Source organism: Oncorhynchus keta, chromosome 8 (genome assembly GCF_023373465.1).
Source record: "Oncorhynchus keta strain PuntledgeMale-10-30-2019 chromosome 8, Oket_V2, whole genome shotgun sequence".
NCBI lineage: Eukaryota > Metazoa > Chordata > Actinopteri > Salmoniformes > Salmonidae > Oncorhynchus > Oncorhynchus keta.
In genome coordinates, this window is record NC_068428.1 from 50,729,598 (window position 1) to 50,752,005 (window position 22,408).

General features: G+C 40.3%; 1 long non-coding RNA gene across 2 annotated transcripts; it reads left to right on the forward strand.

The window, feature by feature from the left end:
- Positions 1 to 1,367: 1,367 nt before the first annotated feature.
- Positions 1,368 to 7,715, forward strand: LOC127931574 (uncharacterized). Of its 2 annotated transcripts, none has more exons than XR_008141843.1 (4): positions 1,368 to 1,385; positions 1,585 to 1,689; positions 3,527 to 3,626; positions 7,292 to 7,715. It is a non-coding gene; the product is annotated as an uncharacterized LOC127931574 (long non-coding RNA). The 2 variants fall into 2 exon arrangements; XR_008141842.1 differs by having other exon boundaries at positions 1,588 to 1,689.
- The last annotated feature ends 14,693 nt before the right edge of the window (positions 7,716 to 22,408 follow it).

Genomic DNA, 22,408 nt, shown 5'->3' on the forward strand with positions numbered 1-22,408 from the left:
TAGTGCACTATTTTTGACCCCATAAAGAATAGGGTGTCATTTGGGATATATGGTCTTGGTAACTTCAGCTTGTTGTGAACGTTAGCCCTTCATCATTAACATGTTTATATAACTCATTATCACAGCCATGTTTATATAACTCATTATCACAGCCATGTTTATATAACTCATTATCACAGCCATGTTAATATAACTCATTATCACAGCCATGTTAATATAACTCATTATCACAGCCATGTTAATATAACTCATTATCACAGCCATGTTAATATCACAGCCATGTTAATATAACACATTATCACAGCCATGTTAATATAACACATTATCACAGCCATGTTTATATGAACACATTATCACAGCCATGTTTATATGATATATTGATGCATTATCACAGCCATGTTAATATATGATGCATTATCACAGCCATGTTAATATAACACATTATCACAGCCATGTTTATATGACGCATTATCACAGCCATGTTTATATGATGCATTATCACAGCCATGTTTATATGATGCATTATCACAGCCATGTTTATATGATGCATTATCACAGCCATGTTTATATGATGCATTATCACAGCCATGTTTATATAACACATTATCACAGCCATGTTAATTAATATAACATGTTTATATAACATTATTACACAGCCATATTTAATATAACACATTATCACAGCCATGTTTATATGATGCATTATCACAGCCATGTTTATATGATGCATTATCACAGCCATGTTTATATAACTCATTATCACAGCCATGTTTATATATTACATTATCACAGCCATGTTAATACATGACCTTATCTCAATATTACTGTTATAGCTGATTATGTGATCAGGTTATTAACCAACAGGTTCTCACGGCTCTATTTTAGTCATTTTAATAACCAAAAGGATCCAGTGATAGTCTTCCCTGTTTACATAATGATGACGTGGTAACTATGATTACGCTGTCTGTACGTACCTTCAGCTGAGGTGTTGCCGTCTCATAGTGGGTATTGTATGGCCTCCCCTATAGCCCACAATGCACTATTGTTCAGGTGATACACATATTCCTATGCTAAGCTATTTCTATGGTGTTTTCCCATTGTCTTTGCTAAGCTATGTTTATAGAAATGCTCCATTCACTCAGCTAAGCTAATTCCATTGAAATGTCCAATTCACTCAGCTGAGCTAATTCTATAGAAATGCCCCATTCTAAACTAAGATAATTGTATGGTGTTTCCCACTTTTTGTGCTAGGCTAAGCTAATTCTATAGCGTTTCCCCACTCTTTAACTAGGCTAATGCTAAAGCTAATGGCTCTCTCTCTCTGACCTACAGAAACCAGCTCCTCCCAAACCGGTTGAGGTCAAGTCAAGAAGGCTATCGCCAAGGTAATGCAATCGAGCACACACACACTGTCCAGGTGTTAAAGTGCGTATCCATAAATGCATGTTGTGTTTGTTTTAAAGTCTCAAAGTTTCTGTCCGTTTGAATGTTCTCAGAGCTGTTTTTAATTGGTTGTCTCTGTCCTCTGTTGGGATTGGTATTCTCTGTTTCTATGCTGTGTTCTGATTGGCTCTGTCTGCCTAGAAGCCGGTGGACAAGGTGGACGACAAGGCCATGAAGGGAAAGAAAGGAGGAGCTAAATTGAAGAGGGAAGATGGCCCCTCCCATAACCGACAGACTCTTACAGAGGTACGCTAGGCCACACCTCCATCAGAGGATGTAGAGGTACGCTAGGCCACACCTCCATCGGAGGATGTAGAGGAGGTACGCTAGGCCACACCTCCATCGGAGGATGTAGAGGAGGTACGCTAGGCCACACCTCCATCGGAGGATGTAGAGGAGGTACGCTAGGCCACACCTCCAAAGGATGTAGAGGAGATACGCTAGGCCACACCTCCAAAGGATGTAGAGGAGATACGCTAGGCCACACCTCCAAAGGATGTAGAGGAGGTACGCTAGGCCACACCATCAGAGGATGTAGAGGAGGTACGCTAGGCCACACCTCCATCAGAGGATGTAGAGGAGATACGCTAGGCCACACCTCCATCAGAGGATGTAGAGGAGATACGCGAGGCCACACCTCCATCAGAGGATGTAGAGGTACGCTAGGCCACACCTCCATCGGAGGATGTAGAGGAGGTACGCTAGGCCACACCTCCATCAGAGGATGTAGAGGAGATACGCTAGGCCACACCTCCATCAAAGGATGTAGAGCCACACCTCCATCAGAGATACGCTAGGCCACACCTCCATCAGAGGATGTAGAGAGGTACGCTAGGCCACACCTCCATCAGAGGATGTAGAGGAGATACGCTAGGCCACACCTCCATCAGAGGATGTAGAGGAGATACGCTAGGCCACACCTCCATCAGAGAATGTAGAGGAGGTACGCTAGGCCACACCTCCATCAGAGGATGTAGAGGAGATACGCTAGGCCACACCTCCATCAGAGAATGTAGAGGAGATACGCTAGGCCACACCTCCATCAGAGAATGTAGAGGTACGCTAGGCCACACCTCCATCAGAGGATGTAGAGGAGGTACGCTAGGCCACACCTCCATCGGAGGATGTAGAGGAGATACGCTAGGCCACACCTCCATCAGAGAATGTAGAGGAGGTACGCTAGGCCACACCTCCAAAGGATGTAGAGGAGATACGCTAGGCCACACCTCCATCAGAGAATGTAGAGGAGATATGCTAGGCCACACCTCCATCAGAGAATGTAGAGGTACGCTAGGCCACACCTCCATCAGAGAATGTAGAGGTACGCTAGGCCACACCTCCATCCGAGGATGTAGAGGTACGCTAGGCCACACCTCCATCAGAGAATGTAGAGGTACGCTAGGCCACACCTCCATCCGAGAATGTAGAGGTACGCTAGGCCACACCTCCATCAGAGAATGTAGAGGTACGCTAGGCCACACCTCCATCGGAGGATGTAGAGGAGATACGCTAGGCCACACCTCCATCAAAGAATGTAGAGGAGATACGCTAGGCCACACCTCCATCGGAGGATGTAGAGGAGATACGCTAGGCCACACCTCCATCAAAGAATGTAGAGGAGATACGCTAGGCCACACCTCCATCAAAGAATGTAGAGGAGATACGCTAGGCCACACCTCCATCGGAGAATGTAGAGGTACGCTAGGCCACACCTCCATCGGAGAATGCCGCTAGGCCACCTCCATCGGAGGATGTAGAGGAGATACGCTAGGCCACACCTCCATCAGAGGATGTAGAGGAGATACGCTAGGCCACACCTCCATCAGAGAATGTAGAGATACGCTAGGCCACACCTCCATCAAAGAATGTAGAGGAGATACGCTAGGCCACACCTCCATCGGAGGAGGGGGCTGGTTGTGGGATTATAATCATCTAACATGTCTTCCTTCAATGTTCTCCTGTCTCAATATCTGTCTCTCTCACACACACACACACACACACACACACACACACACACACACACACACACACACACACACACACACACACACACACACACACACACACACACACACACACACAGATCTGTGTGTCTCGCTCCAGTGTCAGTGTGACCTACTACAGAAGTCTTGCTCCCTACTCCATGTCTGTCAGAGGACCGAGTGAGACAGTCCGAGTCAACGGTATGACAGACAGACCGACAGAGTGCTGTGGATTTGAACCAGAGTTGTTAGGGGGTCTCCCAAATGGCACACTATTCCCTCCGTAGAGCATTATTTTAGACCTAGACCTAGCCATAGACCTAGCCATAGACCTAGACCTAGCCATAGACCTAGCCATAGACCTAGCCATAGACCTAGCCATAGACCTAGACCTAGCCATAGCCATAGACCTAGCCATAGACCTAGCCATAGACCTAGCCCTAGACCTAGACCTAGCCCTAGACCTAGCCATAGACCTAGACCTAGACCTAGACCTAGACCTAGCCATAGACCTAGACCTAGACCTAGCCATAGACATAGACCTAGCCATAGACATAGACCTAGCCATAGACCTAGACCTAGCCATAGACCTAGACCTAGACCTAGCCATAGACCTAGCCATAGCCATAGACCTAGCCATAGACCTAGCCATAGACCTAGCCCTAGACCTAGCCATAGACCTAGACCTAGCCATAGACCTAGCCATAGATCTAGACCTTGCCATAGACCTAGCCATAGACCTAGACCTAGCCATAGACTTAGCCCTAGACCTAGCCATAGCCATAGACCTAGCCATAGCCATAGACCTAGCCATAGACCTAGACCTAGCCATAGACCTAGCCATAGACCTAGCCATAGACCTAGACCTAGCCATAGACCTAGCCATAGACCTAGCCATAGACCTAGCCATAGCCATAGACCTAGCCCTAGCCATAGACCTAGCCATAGACCTAGCCATAGACCTAGACATAGACCTAGCCATAGACCTAGCCATAGACCTAGCCATAGACCTAGACCTAGCCATAGACCTAGCCATAGACCTAGCCATAGACCTAGACCTAGCCATAGACCTAGCCCTAGACCTAGCCATAGACCTAGCCATAGACCTAGCCATAGACCTAGCCATAGACCTAGACCTAGCCATAGACCTAGCCATAGACCTAGCCATAGACCTAGCCATAGACCTAGCCATAGACCTAGACCTAGCCATAGACATAGGGAACAGAGTCCGATTTGGGATGCGGACTGAGTGTGTGATTTAACCACTGTGTGTTGTAAACTGAGTGTGTGATTTAACCACTGAGTGTGTGGGCACTAACATTGTGTGTCCTTGTTACTACACAGTAATTGTATGAAATGTGTGTGTGCTCACTCTTCAGTATGTACAGTCTGTTAACACATCAGGATCACTAGTGATACTACTAACTCTTTTCCTCGGCCATGGAACTAGGTTGTCACTAGCTAAATGAATAATAATAATAATAATAATAATAATATATATTATCACTGTGTAATGTGATGTATTACAAGGGTCATAGTAGTACGACAGTCCCTCTTCACCTCTTACTGCTCTAATTACATTGGTAACCAGTTTATAATGGCAACAAAGCACCTCCGGGGGTGTAATAATAATAATAATAATAATAATAATAATAATAATAATATAATAGCCAATATTGGCCAATATACCACACCCCCCCAGGCCTTATTTCTTAATTGTGTAATTGAATTGTCAACCTAAAATATTGTCATATAATTATGAATACAGGGGATACAGGTTTTATATACATTTTCTGTATAAAATAAAATACTAAAATATTTAAGTGTAATGTCCTGATAATAATAATAATATAATAATAATAATATATGCCATTTAGCTGACGCTTTTATCCAAAGCGACTTACAGTCATGTGTGCATACATTCTACGTATGGGTGGTCCCGGGAATCGAACCCACTACCCTGGCGTTACAAGCGCCATGCTCTACCAACTGAGCCAGTGTTTGGATGATATATTGACGCTGGTGTTGCTGGGCCCGAGAAGTCGAACCATGCCAGTACATCTTCCAAACGCAGTCTTCGTGGGCATTATCCCTTTTATACAATGGGTTACCAACATATTCAAATAATGATCGACATATTTGAATGAAATAGTTATTTTGATGAATTTATTCATAACATTTCATCCTGCCACCAGATATCGTCCCGACACAAATCTATGGTTATTCGGGTTTGTTACCCAGAGCCGACTCCATGGTATCTTATTCGTATCTATGGACTCGACCCTCTCGACCCAGTCGCTCAGTATCTATGGACCACTCCAGGTTGCCAGAGACGCCACCCAGTCGTTCAGTATCTATGGACTCGACCCAGTCGCTCAGTATCTCGACCCAGTGGACGCGACCCAGTCGTTCAGTATCTATGGACTCGACCCAGTCGCTCAGTATCTATGGACTCGACCCAGTCCTTCAGTCGGACTCGACCCAGTCGTCCAGTATCTATGGACCCTATGGCCCAGTCCTTCAGTATCTATGGACTCGACCCATCTATGGACCCGGCCCAGTCGTCCTTCAGTATCTATGGACTCGACCCAGTCCTTCGCTCATGGTACCCAGTCGTTCAGTCTATGGACTCGACCCAGTCGCTCAGTATCTATGGACTCGACCCAGTCGTTCAGTATCTATGGACTCGACCCAGTCGCTCAGTATCTATCTATGGATCTATGGCGACCCAGTCGTTCAGTATCTATGGACTCGACCCAGTCGTTCAGTATCTAAATGACCCATTGTCATACTGGCTCCACCCAGTCGTTCGTATCTATGGACTCGACCCAGTTTCAGTACCTTGACCCAGTCGCTAGTCAACTACCCATGGACTACCCAGTTCAGTATCTATGGTCACCCAAAATGGTCCAAAAGTCAGCATGGACTCGACCCAGAATAACAGCAAAGACCCAGCGGCATCTATCTTTCGACCCAGTCGTTCAGTATCTAAATGTTCCATTGTCATACTTGACTAGTGACATTTAGTTTCTATGGACTCATCTGTTTAAGGTGTTTTCTAGTGACATTTATTTGGAGCTACATCTAGTAACAATGAGCTACTGAGGTGTGATTTGGCCTGGCATAGAACATGTGCTCTCTCTCGGAGGAGCTAGCCAGCAACACAGCCACAGTCACTCAATCACTTTAAACTGAAGCTGGAAATACTGCAAACTAGCTGCATCTATAACAATGAGCATTTCTTTTGTATATATCCATAAAAATAATGCCAGCTGATTCATGATTTGGACTGGCTGAGAAACGCTGCCTGCCTGTCTGTCTCTGCACCGACTTGTATATTACTATGGGACAGCTGGTGATCCAATTTGAATATTGAAACAATGTTGCAAATGTCGGAGAGACAGACAGCAAGGTTTATACAAATGTTGAAAACTATATGTTGGTCGAAAAAGAAATGTGAGACAATGTCTAGATGCTTTTTATAGTGGAGATCAAGTTTATAAATTGCCTGGCTGGGCTGAGGAGGCAGTGTATTGCAGCAGTCAGATGGAACAGAGTAAATAAGCATTTTAAAGTAATAGATTTAACAGGTGGTAACTTGTGAGTAGACACCGCCTGGAATGTGATTTTAACCAATCAGCATACAGGATTAGAAGCTAGCTTAGAAGCTAGAAGCTAGCTAACAAACATACAGTGTAGATACATTCTTCAAATTCATTATTTTACACTATCTTATCACAGCACTGGCAAACCATGGTTGACCAACTCCCTGACCAGCATGGCTGACCTTTCATCCCATCATAGGAAGGTTCATGTCCATTCTAGTGTTCTGATTCCTAATTCTAAGTGTTTGTGTCTGTCTGCAGGAGACTGAGGCTGTGGGGGCGGGGTCTGACGAGGAGAAGGAATGAGGAAATTGGGGGTGTGTCTTTCTCTGACTTCTCCCAAACCGGTACCATGGAAACAAAGAAAGGATCTTTTTTTACGAGGATTTTGTAAAATGCTGAATTTTTTGGGTCCTGTGATATTAGCGAAGATAAACCAACACCCCATGTCCACACTCCTCCTTGCAGTTCTATCACTCGCTCTATTTTCCAATCCTTTCCTCTCTCTTCCATTTTGTTGTTTTACTCCTCACCCTCTTTCTCCTCTTCCTTTTCTTGAAAGACAGAATGAAGTGACATGTTTTTAAAAAATGGCTGCAACTATTCTTCCTCTGGCAGTGGGAGGAGCCTCACAGGGTCACCATTATAATGTATCTCACGTCCTTTCTAAATAATGACGTCATATCCTCTACTAAGATAGCTCTTTTTGATGACATCACTGTAAATTAATTTGATCTCCGGCTATGACATCAGAGACCCAGCGGTCAAACTAGGCTCCTATGACATCACAGGTGACCTTTGACCCTGAACTGAGGTGTTGCCATGGAGAATATTTGCGGCTTTTTAAGCAGATGTAGAAAAGTTTGAGAATTGTCACTCCTGTGTTTGAAACTGGCAGAGCAGTGGCATAGCAATAACAAGTGGTGTTTCAGTTCTAGAACGCTGTGGATTCAAGAACCTCTCTGCCTGGGGGAAAACATTATTTTGAAATAAAAGCTGAAAGTTGAAGTCTTGTGAGTAGTGTGTGTTTTGTCTCTCTGCCCAGGACATCACTGGGGCCAAGCTTCCTGCCATCCAGGACCTCTATACCAGGCGGTGTCAGAGGGTAGTGTATACAGCCCAGTACATCACTGGGGCCAAGCTTCCTGCCATCCAGGACCTCTATACAAGGCGGTGTCAAAGGCCCAAATAAATTGTCAAAGACTCCAGCCACCCAAGTTATAGACTGTTCTCTCTGCTACCGCACGGGAAGCGGTACCGGAACACCAAGTCCAGGACCAAAAGGCTCCTTAACAGCTTCTACCCCAATAACAATTAATAAAATGGCCACCGGACTATTTAAAATTCACCCCCAACCCCCTACAGTACAACATTACCTGATTCTACAATACAACATTACCTGATTCTACAGTACAACATCACCACCTGATTCTACAGTACAACATCACCACCTGATAGATGGTCCGTAATAATATAATAGAGACAGTATATCTAGCTGGTCCGTAATAATATAATAGAGACATTAGCTCTAGCTGGTCTGTCATAATACAATAGAGACAGTATATCTAGCTGGTCTGTCATAATACAATAGAGACATTAGCTCTAGCTGGTCTGTCATAATACAATAGAGACAGTATATCTAGCTGGTCTGTCATAATACAATAGAGACAGTAGATCTAGCCGATCTGTCATAATATAATAGAGACAGTAGATCTAGCCGATCTGTCATAATATAATAGAGACAGTAGATCTAGCTGGTCTGTCATAATACAATAGAGACAGTAGATCGAGCTGGTCTGTCATAATACAATAGAGACATTAGCTCTAGCTGGTCTGTCATAATACAATAGAGACAGTATATCTAGCTGGTCTGTCATAATACAATAGAGACAGTAGATCTAGCCGATCTGTCATAATATAATAGAGACAGTAGATCTAGCCGATCTGTCATAATATAATAGAGACATTAGCTCTAGCTGGTCTGTCATAATACAATAGAGACAGTATATCTAGCTGGTCTGTCATAATACAATAGAGACAGTAGATCTAGCTGGTCTGTCATAATATAATAGAGACAGTAGATCTAGCTGGTCTGTCATAATATAATAGAGACAGTAGATCTAGCTGGTCTGTCATAATATAACAGAGACATTAGCTCTAGCTGGTCTGTCATAATATAATAGAGACATTAGATCTAGCTGGTCTGTCATAATATAATAGAGACAGTAGATCCATCTGGTCTGTCATTATATTATAGAAATAGTAGATCTAGCTGATCTGTCATAATATAATAGAGACAGTAGATCTAGCTGGTCTGTCATAATATAATAGAGACAGTAGATCGAGCTGGTCTGTCATATTATAATAGACACAGTAGATCTAGCTGGTCTGTCATAATATAATAGAGACAGTACATCTAGCTGGTATGTCATAATACAATAGAGACAGTAGTTCTAGCTGGTCTGGTATAATACAATAGAGACATTATATCTAGCCGATCTGTCATAATATAATAGAGACAGTAGATCAAGCTGGTCTGTCATTATATTATTGAAATAGTAGATCTAGCTGGTCTGTCATAATATAATAGAGACAGTAGATCTAGCTGGTCTGTCATTATATTATAGAAATCGTAGATCTAGCTGGTCTGTCATAATATAATAGAAACAGTAGATCTAGCTGGTCTGTCATAATATAATAGAGACAGTAGATCTAGCTGGTCTGTCATAATATAATAGAAACAGTAGATCTAGCTGGTCTGTCATATTATAATAGACACAGTAGATCTAGCTGGTCTGTCATAATATAATAGAGACATTAGCTCTAGCTGGTCTGTCATAATATAATAGAAACAGTAGATCTAGCTGGTCTGTCATAATATAATAGAGACATTAGATATAGCCGATCTGTCATAATATAATAGAGACAGTAGATCTAGCTGGTCTGTCATAATATAATAGAGACAGTAGATCGAGCTGGTCTGTCATATTATAATAGAGACAGTAGATCTAGCCGATCTGTCATAATATAATAGAGACAGTAGATCTAGCTGGTCTGTCATAATACAATAGAGACAGTAGATCGAGCTGGTCTGTCATAATACAATAGAGACCGTAGATCTAGCTGGTCTGTCATAATACAATAGAGACAGTAGATCGAGCTGGTCTGTCATAATACAATAGAGACCGTATATCTAGCTGGTCTGTCATAATACAATAGAGACAGTATATCTAGCTGGTCTGTCATAATACAATAGAGACATTAGCTCTAGCTGGTCTGTCATAATACAATAGAGACAGTATATCTAGCTGGTCTGTCATAATACAATAGAGACAGTAGATCTAGCTGGTCTGTCATAATATAATAGAGACATTAGATCTAGCCGATCTGTCATAATATAATAGAAACAGTAGATCTAGCTGGTCTGTCATAATATAACAGAGACATTAGCTCTAGCTGGTCTGTCATAATATAATAGAGACATTAGATCTAGCTGGTCTGTCATAATATAATAGAGACAGTAGATCCATCTGGTCTGTCATTATATTATAGAAATAGTAGATCTAGCTGATCTGTCATAATATAATAGAGACAGTAGATCTAGCTGGTCTGTCATAATATAATAGAGACAGTAGATCGAGCTGGTCTGTCATATTATAATAGACACAGTAGATCTAGCTGGTCTGTCATAATATAATAGAGACAGTATATCTAGCTGGTATGTCATAATACAATAGAGACAGTAGTTCTAGCTGGTCTGGTATAATACAATAGAGACATTATATCTAGCCGATCTGTCATAATATAATAGAGACAGTAGATCAAGCTGGTCTGTCATTATATTATTGAAATAGTAGATCTACCTGGTCTGTCATAATATAATAGAGACAGTAGATCTAGCTGGTCTGTCATTATATTATAGAAATCGTAGATCTAGCTGGTCTGTCATAATATAATAGAAACAGTAGATCTAGCTGGTCTGTCATAATATAATAGAGACAGTAGATATAGCTGGTCTGTCATAATATAATAGAAACAGTAGATCTAGCTGGTCTGTCATATTATAATAGACACAGTAGATCTAGCTGGTCTGTCATATTATAATAGACACAGTAGATCTAGCTGGTCTGTCATAATATAATAGAGACATTAGCTCTAGCTGGTCTGTCATAATATAATAGAAACAGTAGATCTAGCTGGTCTGTCATAATATAATAGAGACATTAGATATAGCCGATCTGTCATAATATAATAGAGACAGTAGATCTAGCTGGTCTGTCATAATATAATAGAGACAGTAGATCGAGCTGGTCTGTCATATTATAATAGAGACAGTAGATCTAGCCGATCTGTCATAATATAATAGAGACAGTAGATCTAGCTGGTCTGTCATAATACAATAGAGACAGTAGATCGAGCTGGTCTGTCATAATACAATAGAGACCGTAGATCTCGCTGGTCTGTCATAATACAATAGAGACAGTAGATCGAGCTGGTCTGTCATAATACAATAGAGACCGTATATCTAGCTGGTCTGTCATAATACAATAGAGACAGTATATCTAGCTGGTCTGTCATAATACAATAGAGACATTAGCTCTAGCTGGTCTGTCATAATACAATAGAGACAGTATATCTAGCTGGTCTGTCATAATACAATAGAGACAGTAGATCTAGCTGGTCTGTCATAATATAATAGAGACATTAGCTCTAGCTGGTCTGTCATAATATAATAGAGACATTAGATCTAGCTGGTCTGTCATAATATAATAGAGACAGTAGATCCATCTGGTCTGTCATTATATTATAGAAATAGTAGATCTAGCTGGTCTGTCATAATATAATAGAAACAGTAGATCTAGCTGGTCTGTCATAATATAATAGAGACATTAGATCTAGCTGATCTGTCATAATATAATAGAGACAGTAGATCTAGCTGGTCTGTCATAATATAATAGAGACAGTAGATCGAGCTGGTCTGTCATATTATAATAGACACAGTAGATCTAGCTGGTCTGTCATAATATAATAGAGACAGTATATCTAGCTGGTATGTCATAATACAATAGAGACAGTAGTTCTAGCTGGTCTGGTATAATACAATAGAGACATTATATCTAGCCGATCTGTCATAATATAATAGAGACAGTAGATCAAGCTGGTCTGTCATTATATTATTGAAATAGTAGATCTAGCTGGTCTGTCATAATATAATAGAAACAGTAGATCTAGCTGGTCTGTCATAATATAATAGAGACAGTAGATCTAGCTGGTCTGTCATAATATAATAGAGACAGTAGATCGAGCTGGTCTGTCATATTATAATAGACACAGTAGATCTAGCTGGTCTGTCATAATATAATAGAGACATTAGCTCTAGCTGGTCTGTCATAATATAATAGAAACAGTAGATCTAGCTGGTCTGTCATAATATAATAGAGACATTAGATATAGCCGATCTGTCATAATATAATAGAGACAGTAGATCTAGCTGGTCTGTCATGATATAATAGAGACAGTAGATCGAGCTGGTCTGTCATATTATAATAGACACAGTAGATCTAGCTGGTCTGTCATAATATAATAGAGACAGTATATCTAGCTGGTATGTCATAATACAATAGAGACAGTAGATCTAGCTGGTCTGTCATAATATAATAAAGACAGTAGATCTAGCTGGTCTGTCATAATATAAAAGAGACAGTAGATCTAGCTGGTCTGTCATAATATAATAGAGACATTAGATCTAGCTGGTCTGTCATAATATAATAGAGACAGTAGATCTAGCTGGTCTGTCATAATATAATAGAGACAGTAGATCTAGCTGGTCTGTCATAATATAATAGAGACAGTAGATCTAGCTGGTCTGTCATAATATAATAGAGACAGTAGATCTAGCTGGTCTGTATATATATAGAAATCTGTAGATCTAGCTGGTCTGTCATAATATAATAGAGACAGTAGAGCTGGTCTGTCTAGCTGGTCTGTCATAATATAATAGAGACAGTAGATCTAGCTGGTCTGTCATAATATAATAGAAACAGTAGATCTAGCTGGTCTGTCATATTATAATAGACACAGTAGATCTAGCTGGTCTGTCATAATATAATAGAGACAGTATATCTAGCTGGTATGTCATAATACAATAGAGACAGTAGATCTAGCTGGTCTGTCATAATATAATAAAGACAGTAGATCTAGCTGGTCTGTCATAATATAAAAGAGACAGTAGTTCTAGCTGGTCTGGTATAATACAATAGAGACATTATATCTAGCCGATCTGTCATAATATAATAGAGACAGTAGATCAAGCTGGTCTGTCATTATATTATTGAAATAGTAGATCTAGCTGGTCTGTCATAATATAATAGAGACAGTAGATCTAGCTGGTCTGTCATTACATTATAGAAATTGTAGATCTAGCTGGTCTGTCATAATATAATAGAAACAGTAGATCTAGCTGGTCTGTCATAATATAATAGAGACAGTAGATCTAGATGGTCTGTCATAATATAATAGAAACAGTAGATCTAGCTGGTCTGTCATATTATAATAGACACAGCAGATCTAGCTGGTCTGTCATAATATAATAGAGACATTAGCTCTAGCTGGTCTGTCATAATATAATAGAAACAGTAGATCTAGCTGGTCTGTCATAATATAATAGAGACATTAGATATAGCCGATCTGTCATAATATAATAGAGACAGTAGATCTAGCTGGTCTGTCATAATATAATAGAGACAGTAGATCGAGCTGGTCTGTCATATTATAATAGAGACAGTAGATCTAGCCGATCTGTCATAATATAATAGAGACAGTAGATCTAGCTGGTCTGTCATAATACAATAGAGACAGTAGATCGAGCTGGTCTGTCATAATACAATAGAGACCGTATATCTAGCTGGTCTGTCATAATACAATAGAGACAGTATATCTAGCTGGTCTGTCATAATACAATAGAGACATTAGCTCTAGCTGGTCTGTCATAATACAATAGAGACAGTATATCTAGCTGGTCTGTCATAATACAATAGAGACAGTAGATCTAGCTGGTCCGTCATAATATAATAGAGACATTAGCTCTAGCTGGTCTGTCATAATATAATAGAGACATTAGATCTAGCTGGTCTGTCATAATATAATAGAGACAGTAGATCCATCTGGTCTGTCATTATATTATAGAAATAGTAGATCTAGCTGGTCTGTCATAATATAATAGAAACAGTAGATCTAGCTGGTCTGTCATAATATAATAGAGACATTAGATCTAGCCGATCTGTCATAATATAATAGAGACAGTAGATCTAGCTGGTCTGTCATAATATAATAGAGACAGTAGATCGAGCTGGTCTGTCATATTATAATAGACACAGTAGATCTAGCTGGTCTGTCATAATATAATAGAGACAGTATATCTAGCTGGTATGTCATAATACAATAGAGACAGTAGTTCTAGCTGGTCTGGTATAATACAATAGAGACAATATATCTAGCCGATCTGTCATAATATAATAGAGACAGTAGATCAAGCTGGTCTGTCATTATATTATTGAAATAGTAGATCTAGCTGGTCTGTCATAATATAATAGAGACAGTAGATCTAGCTGGTCTGTCATTATATTATAGAAATCGTAGATCTAGCTGGTCTGTCATAATATAATAGAAACAGTAGATCTAGCTGGTCTGTCATAATATAATAGAGACAGTAGATCTAGCTGGTCTGTCATAATATAATAGAGACAGTAGATCGAGCTGGTCTGTCATAATACAATAGAGACCGTAGATCTAGCTGGTCTGTCATAATACAATAGAGACAGTAGATCGAGCTGGTCTGTCATAATACAATAGAGACTGTATATCTAGCTGGTCTGTCATAATACAATAGAGACAGTATATCTAGCTGGTCTGTCATAATACAATAGAGACAGTATATCTAGCTGGTCTGTCATAATACAATAGAGACAGTAGATCTAGCTGGTCCGTCATAATATAATAGAGACATTAGCTCTAGCTGGTCTGTCATAATATAATAGAGACATTAGATCTAGCTGGTCTGTCATAATATAATAGAGACAGTAGATCCATCTGGTCTGTCATTATATTATAGAAATAGTAGATCTAGCTGGTCTGTCATAATATAATAGAAACAGTAGATCTAGCTGGTCTGTCATAATATAATAGAGACATTAGATCTAGCCGATCTGTCATAATATAATAGAGACAGTAGATCTAGCTGGTCTGTCATAATATAATAGAGACAGTAGATCGAGCTGGTCTGTCATATTATAATAGACACAGTAGATCTAGCTGGTCTGTCATAATATAATAGAGACAGTATATCTAGCTGGTATGTCATAATACAATAGAGACAGTAGTTCTAGCTGGTCTGGTATAATACAATAGAGACATTATATCTAGCCGATCTGTCATAATATAATAGAGACAGTAGATCAAGCTGGTCTGTCATTATATTATTGAAATAGTAGATCTAGCTGGTCTGTCATAATATAATAGAGACAGTAGATCTAGCTGGTCTGTCATTATATTATAGAAATCGTAGATCTAGCTGGTCTGTCATAATATAATAGAAACAGTAGATCTAGCTGGTCTGTCATAATATAATAGAGACAGTAGATCTAGCTGGTCTGTCATAATATAATAGAGACAGTAGATCGAGCTGGTCTGTCATATTATAATAGACACAGTAGATCTAGCTGGTCTGTCATAATATAATAGAGACATTAGCTCTAGCTGGTCTGTCATAATATAATAGAAACAGTAGATCTAGCTGGTCTGTCATAATATAATAGAGACATTAGATATAGCTGATCTGTCATAATATAATAGAGACAGTAGATCTAGCTGGTCTGTCATGATATAATAGAGACAGTAGATCGAGCTGGTCTGTCATATTATAATAGACACAGTAGATCTAGCTGGTCTGTCATAATATAATAGAGACAGTATATCTAGCTGGTATGTCATAATACAATAGAGACAGTAGATCTAGCTGGTCTGTCATAATATAATAAAGACAGTAGATCTAGCTGGTCTGTCATAATATAAAAGAGACAGTAGATCTAGCTGGTCTGTCATAATATAATAGAGACATTAGATCTAGCCGATCTGTCATAATATAATAGAGACAGTAGATCTAGCTGGTCTGTCATAATATAATAGAGACAGTATATCTAGCTGGTATGTCATAATACAATAGAGACAGTAGATCTAGCTGGTCTGTCATAATACAATAGAGACAGTAGATCTAGCTGGTCTGTCATATTATAATAGAGACATTAGATCAAGCTGGTCTGTCATAATATAATAGAGACAGTAGATCTATCTGGTCTGTCATTATATTATAGAAATAGTAGATCTAGCTGGTCTGTCATAATAAAATATAAACAGTAGATCTAGCTGGTCTGTCATAATATAATAGAGACATTATATCTAGCTGGTCTGTCATAATATAATAGAGTCAGTAGATCTAGCTGGTCTGTCATTATATAATAGAGACATTAGCTCTAGATGGTCTGTCATAATATAATAGAGACAGTATATCTAGCTGGTATGTCATAATACAATAGAGACAGTAGTTCTAGCTGGTCTGTCATAATATAATAAAGACAGTAGTTCTAGCTGGTCTGGCATAATACAATAGAGACAGTAGTTCTAGCTGGTATGTCATAATACAATAGAGACAGTAGTTCTAGCTGGTCTGGCATAATACAACAGAGACAGTAGATCTAGCTGGTCTGTCATAATACAATAGAGACATTAGATCTAGCCGATCTGTCATAATATAATATAGACAGTAGATCTAGCTGGTCTGTCATAATATAAAAGAGACAGTAGATCTAGCTGGTCTGTCATAATCTAATAGAGACATTAGATCTAGCCGATCTGTCATAATATAATAGAGACAGTAGATCTAGCCGGTCTGTCATAATATAACAGAGACATTAGCTCTAGCTGGTCTGTCATAATATAATAGAGACATTAGATCTAGCTGGTCTGTCATAATATAATAGAGACATTAGATCCATCTGGTCTGTCATTATATTATAGAAATAGTAGATCTAGCCGATCTGTCATAATATAATAGAGACAGTAGATCTAGCTGGTCTGTCATAATATAATAGAGACAGTAGATCGAGCTGGTCTGTCATATTATAATAGACACAGTAGATCTAGCTGGTCTGTCATAATATAATAGAGACAGTATATCTAGCTGGTATGTCATAATACAATAGAGACAGTAGTTCTAGCTGGTCTGGTATAATACAATAGAGACATTATATCTAGCCGATCTGTCATAATATAATAGAGACAGTAGATCAAGCTGGTCTGTCATTATATTATTGAAATAGTAGATCTAGCTGGTCTGTCATAATATAATAGAGACAGTAGATCTAGCTGGTCTGTCATTATATTATAGAAATCGTAGATCTAGCTGGTCTGTCATAATATAATAGAAACAGTAGATCTAGCTGGTCTGTCATAATATAATAGAGACATTAGATCTAGCTGGTCTGTCATAATATAATAGAAACAGTAGATCTAGCTGGTCTGTCATAATATAATAGAGACAGTAGATCTAGCTGGTCTGTCATAATATAATAGAGACAGCTCTAGCTGGTCTGTCATAATATAATAGAAACAGTAGATCTAGCTGGTCTGTCATAATATAATAGAGACATTATATCTAGCTGGTCTGTCATAATATAATAGAGTCAGTAGATCTAGCTGGTCTGTCATTATATAATAGAGACATTAGCTCTAGATGGTCTGTCATAATATAATAGAGACAGTATATCTAGCTGGTATGTCATAATACAATAGAGACAGTAGTTCTAGCTGGTCTGTCATAATATAATAAAGACAGTAGTTCTAGCTGGTCTGGCATAATACAATAGAGACAGTAGTTCTAGCTGGTATGTCATAATACAATAGAGACAGTAGTTCTAGCTGGTCTGGCATAATACAACAGAGACAGTAGATCTAGCTGGTCTGTCATAATACAATAGAGACATTAGATCTAGCCGATCTGTCATAATATAATATAGACAGTAGATCTAGCTGGTCTGTCATAATATAAAAGAGACAGTAGATCTAGCTGGTCTGTCATAATCTAATAGAGACATTAGATCTAGCCGATCTGTCATAATATAATAGAGACAGTAGATCTAGCTGGTCTGTCATAATATAACAGAGACATTAGCTCTAGCTGGTCTGTCATAATATAATAGAGACATTAGATCTAGCTGGTCTGTCATAATATAATAGAGACAGTAGATCCATCTGGTCTGTCATTATATTATAGAAATAGTAGATCTAGCTGATCTGTCATAATATAATAGAGACAGTAGATCTAGCTGGTCTGTCATAATATAATAGAGACAGTAGATCGAGCTGGTCTGTCATATTATAATAGACACAGTAGATCTAGCTGGTCTGTCATAATATAATAGAGACAGTATATCTAGCTGGTATGTCATAATACAATAGAGACAGTAGTTCTAGCTGGTCTGGTATAATACAATAGAGACATTATATCTAGCCGATCTGTCATAATATAATAGAGACAGTAGATCAAGCTGGTCTGTCATTATATTATTGAAATAGTAGATCTAGCTGGTCTGTCATAATATAATAGAGACAGTAGATCTAGCTGGTCTGTCATTATATTATAGAAATCGTAGATCTAGCTGGTCTGTCATAATATAATAGAGACAGTATATCTACCTGGTCTGTCATTTTATAATAGAGACAGTAGATCAAATCAAAATCAAATCAAATTTATTTATATAGCCCTTCGTACATCAGCTGATATCTCAAAGTGCTGTACAGAAACCCAGCCTAAAACCCCAAACAGCAAACAATGCAGGTGTAAAAGCACGGTGGCTAGGAAAAACTCCCTAGAAAGGCCAAAACCTAGGAAGAAACCTAGAGAGGAACCGGGCTATGTGGGGTGGCCAGTCCTCTTCTGGCTGTGCCGGGTAGAGATTATAACAGAACATGACCAAGATGTTCAAATGTTCATAAATGACCAGCATGGTCGAATAATAATAAGGCAGAACAGTTGAAACTGGAGCAGCAGCAGTCAGGTGGAATGGGGACAGCAAGGAGCCATCATGTCAGGTAGTCCTGGGGCACTGTCCTAGGGCTCAGGTCCTCCGAGAGAGAGAGAGAAAGAAAGAGAGAATTAGAGAGAGCATATGTGGGGTGGCCAGTCCTCTTTTGGCTGTGCCGGGTGGAGATTATAACAGAACGTGGCCAAGATGTTCAAATGTTCATAAATGACCCAGCATGGTTGAATAATAGTAAGGCAGAACAGTTGAAACTGGAGCAGGAGCATGGCCAGGTGGACTGGGGACAGCAAGGAGTCCTCATGTCAGGTAGTCCTGGGACATGGTCCTAGGGGCCCAGGCCAGTTGAAACTGGAGCAGCAGCATGGCCAGGTGGACTGGGGACAGCAAGGAGTCATCATGTCAGGTAGTCCTGGGGCATGGTCCTAGGGCTCAGGTCCTCCGAGAGAGAGAAAGAAAGAGAGAAGGAGAGAATTAGAGAACGCACACTTAGATTCACACAGGACACCGAATAGGACAGGAGAAGTACTCCAGATATAACAAACTGACCCTAGCCCCCGACACATAAACTACTGCAGCATAAATACTGGAGGCTGAGACAGGAGGGGTCAGGAGACACTGTGGCCCCATCCGAGGACACCCCGGACAGGGCCAAACAGGAAGGATATAACCCCACCCACTTTGCCAAAGCACAGCCCCCACACCACTAGAGGATATCTTCAACCACCAACTCACCATCCTGAGACAAGGCCGAGTATAGCCCACAAAGATCTCCGCCACGGTACAACCCAAGGGGGGCAACCCAGACAGGCCGACCACAACAGTGAATCAACCCACCCAGGTGACGCACCCCCAGGGACGGCACGAGAGAGCCCCAGCAAGCCAGTGACTCAGCCCCGTAACAGGGTTAGAGGCAGAGAATCCCAGTGGAAAGAGGGGAACCGGCCAGGCAGAGACAGCAAGGGCGGTTCGTTGCTCCAGAGCCTTTCCGTTCACCTTCCCACTCCTGGGCCAGACTACACTCAATCATATGACCCACTGAAGAGATGAGTCTTCAGTAAAGACTTAAAGGTTGAGACCGAGTTTGCGTCTCTGACATGGGTAGGCAGACCGTTCCATAAAAATGGAGCTCTATAGGAGAAAGCCCTGCCTCCAGCTGTTTGCTTAGAAATTCTAGGGACAATTAGGAGGCCTGCGTCTTGTGACCGTAGCGTACGTGTAGGTATGTACGGCAGGACCAAATCAGAGAGGTAGGTAGGAGCAAGCCCATGTAATGCTTTGTAGGTTAGCAGTAAAACCTTGAAATCAGCCCTTGCTTTGACAGGAAGCCAGTGTAGAGAGGCTAGCACTGGAGTAATATGATCAAATTTTTTGGTTCTAGTCAGGATTCTAGCAGCCGTATTTAGCACTAACTGAAGTTTATTTAGTGCTTTATCCGGGTAGCCGGAAAATAGAGCATTGCAGTAGTCTAACCTAGAAGTGACAAAAGCATGGATTAATTTTTCTGCATCATTTTTGGACAGAAAGTTTCTGATTTTTGCAATGTTACGTAGATGGAAAAAGCTGTCCTCGAAATGGTCTTGATATGTTCTTCAAAAGAGAGATCAGGGTCCAGAGTAACGCCGAGGTCCTTCACAGTTTTATTTGAGACGACTGTACAACCATTAAGATTAATTGTCAGATTCAACAGAAGATCTCTTTGTTTCTTGGGACCTAGAACAAGCATCTCTGTTTTGTCCGAGTTTAATAGTAGAAAGTTTGCAGCCATCCACTTCCTTATGTCTGAAACACATGCTTCTAGCGAGGGCAATTTTGGGGCTTCACCATGTTTCATTGAAATGTACAGCTGTGTGTCATCCGCATAGCAGTGAAAGTTTACATTATGTTTTCGAATAACATCCCCAAGAGGTAAAATATATAGTGAAAACAATAGTGGTCCTAAAACAGAACCTTGAGGAACACCGAAATGTACAGTTGATTTGTCAGAGGACAAACCATTCACAGAGACAAACTGATATCTTTCCGACAGATAAGACCTAAACCAGGCCAGAACATGTCCGTGTAGACCAATTTGGGTTTCCAATCTCTCCAAAAGAATGTGGTGATCGATGGTATCAAAAGCAGCACTAAGGTCTAGGAGCACGAGGACAGATGCAGAGCCTCGGTCCGATGCCATTAAAATGTCATTTACCACCTTCACAAGTGCCGTCTCAGTGCTATGATGGGGTCTAAAACCAGACTGAAGCATTTCGTATACATTGTTTGTCTTCAGGAAGGCAGTGAGTTGCTGCGCAACAGCCTTCTCTAAAATCTTTGAGAGGAATGGAAGATTCGATATAGGCCGATAGTTTTTATATTTTCTGGGTCAAGGTTTGGCTTTTTCAAGAGAGGCTTTATTACTGCCACTTTTAGTGAGTTTGGTACACATCCAGTGGATAGAGAGCCGTTTATTATGTTCAACATAGGAGGGCCAAGCACAGGAAGCAGCTCTTTCAGTAGTTTAGTTGGAATAGGGTCCAGTATACAGCTTGAAGGTTTAGAGGCCATGATTATTTTCATCATTGTGTCAAGAGATATAGTACTAAAACACTTGAGCGTCTCTCTTGATCCTAGGTCCTGGCAGAGTTGTGCAGACTCAGGACAACTGAGGTTTGGAGGAATACGCAGGTTTAAAAGAGGAGTCCGTAATTTGCTTTCTAATAATCATAATCTTTTCCTCAAAGAAGTTCATGAATTTATCACTGCTAAAGTGAAAGTCATCCTCTCTTGGGGAATGCTGCTTTTAGTTAGCTTTGCCACAGTATCAAAAAGGAATTTCGGATTGTTCTTATTTTCCTCAATTAAGTTAGAAAAATAGGACGATCGAGCAGCAGTAAGGGCTCTTCGGTACTGCAGGGTACCGTCCTTCCAAGCTAGTCGGAAGACTTCCAGTTTGGTGTGGCGCCATTTCCGTTCCAATTTTCTGGAAGCTTGCTTCAGAGCTCGGGTATTTTCTGTGTACCAGGGAGCTAGTTTCTTATGAGACATTTTTTTAGTTTTTAGGGGTGCAACTGCATCTAGGGTATTGCGCAAGGTTAAATTGAGATCCTCAGTTAGGTGGTTAACGGATTTTGTCCTCTGGCGTCCTTGGGTAGGCAGAGGGAGTCTGGAAGGGCATCAAGGAATCTTTGTGTTGTCTGTGAATTTATAGCACGACTTTTGATGTTCCTTGGTTGGGGTCTGAGCAGATTATTTGTTGCAATTGCAAACGTAATAAAATGGTGGTCCGATAGTCCAGGATTATGAG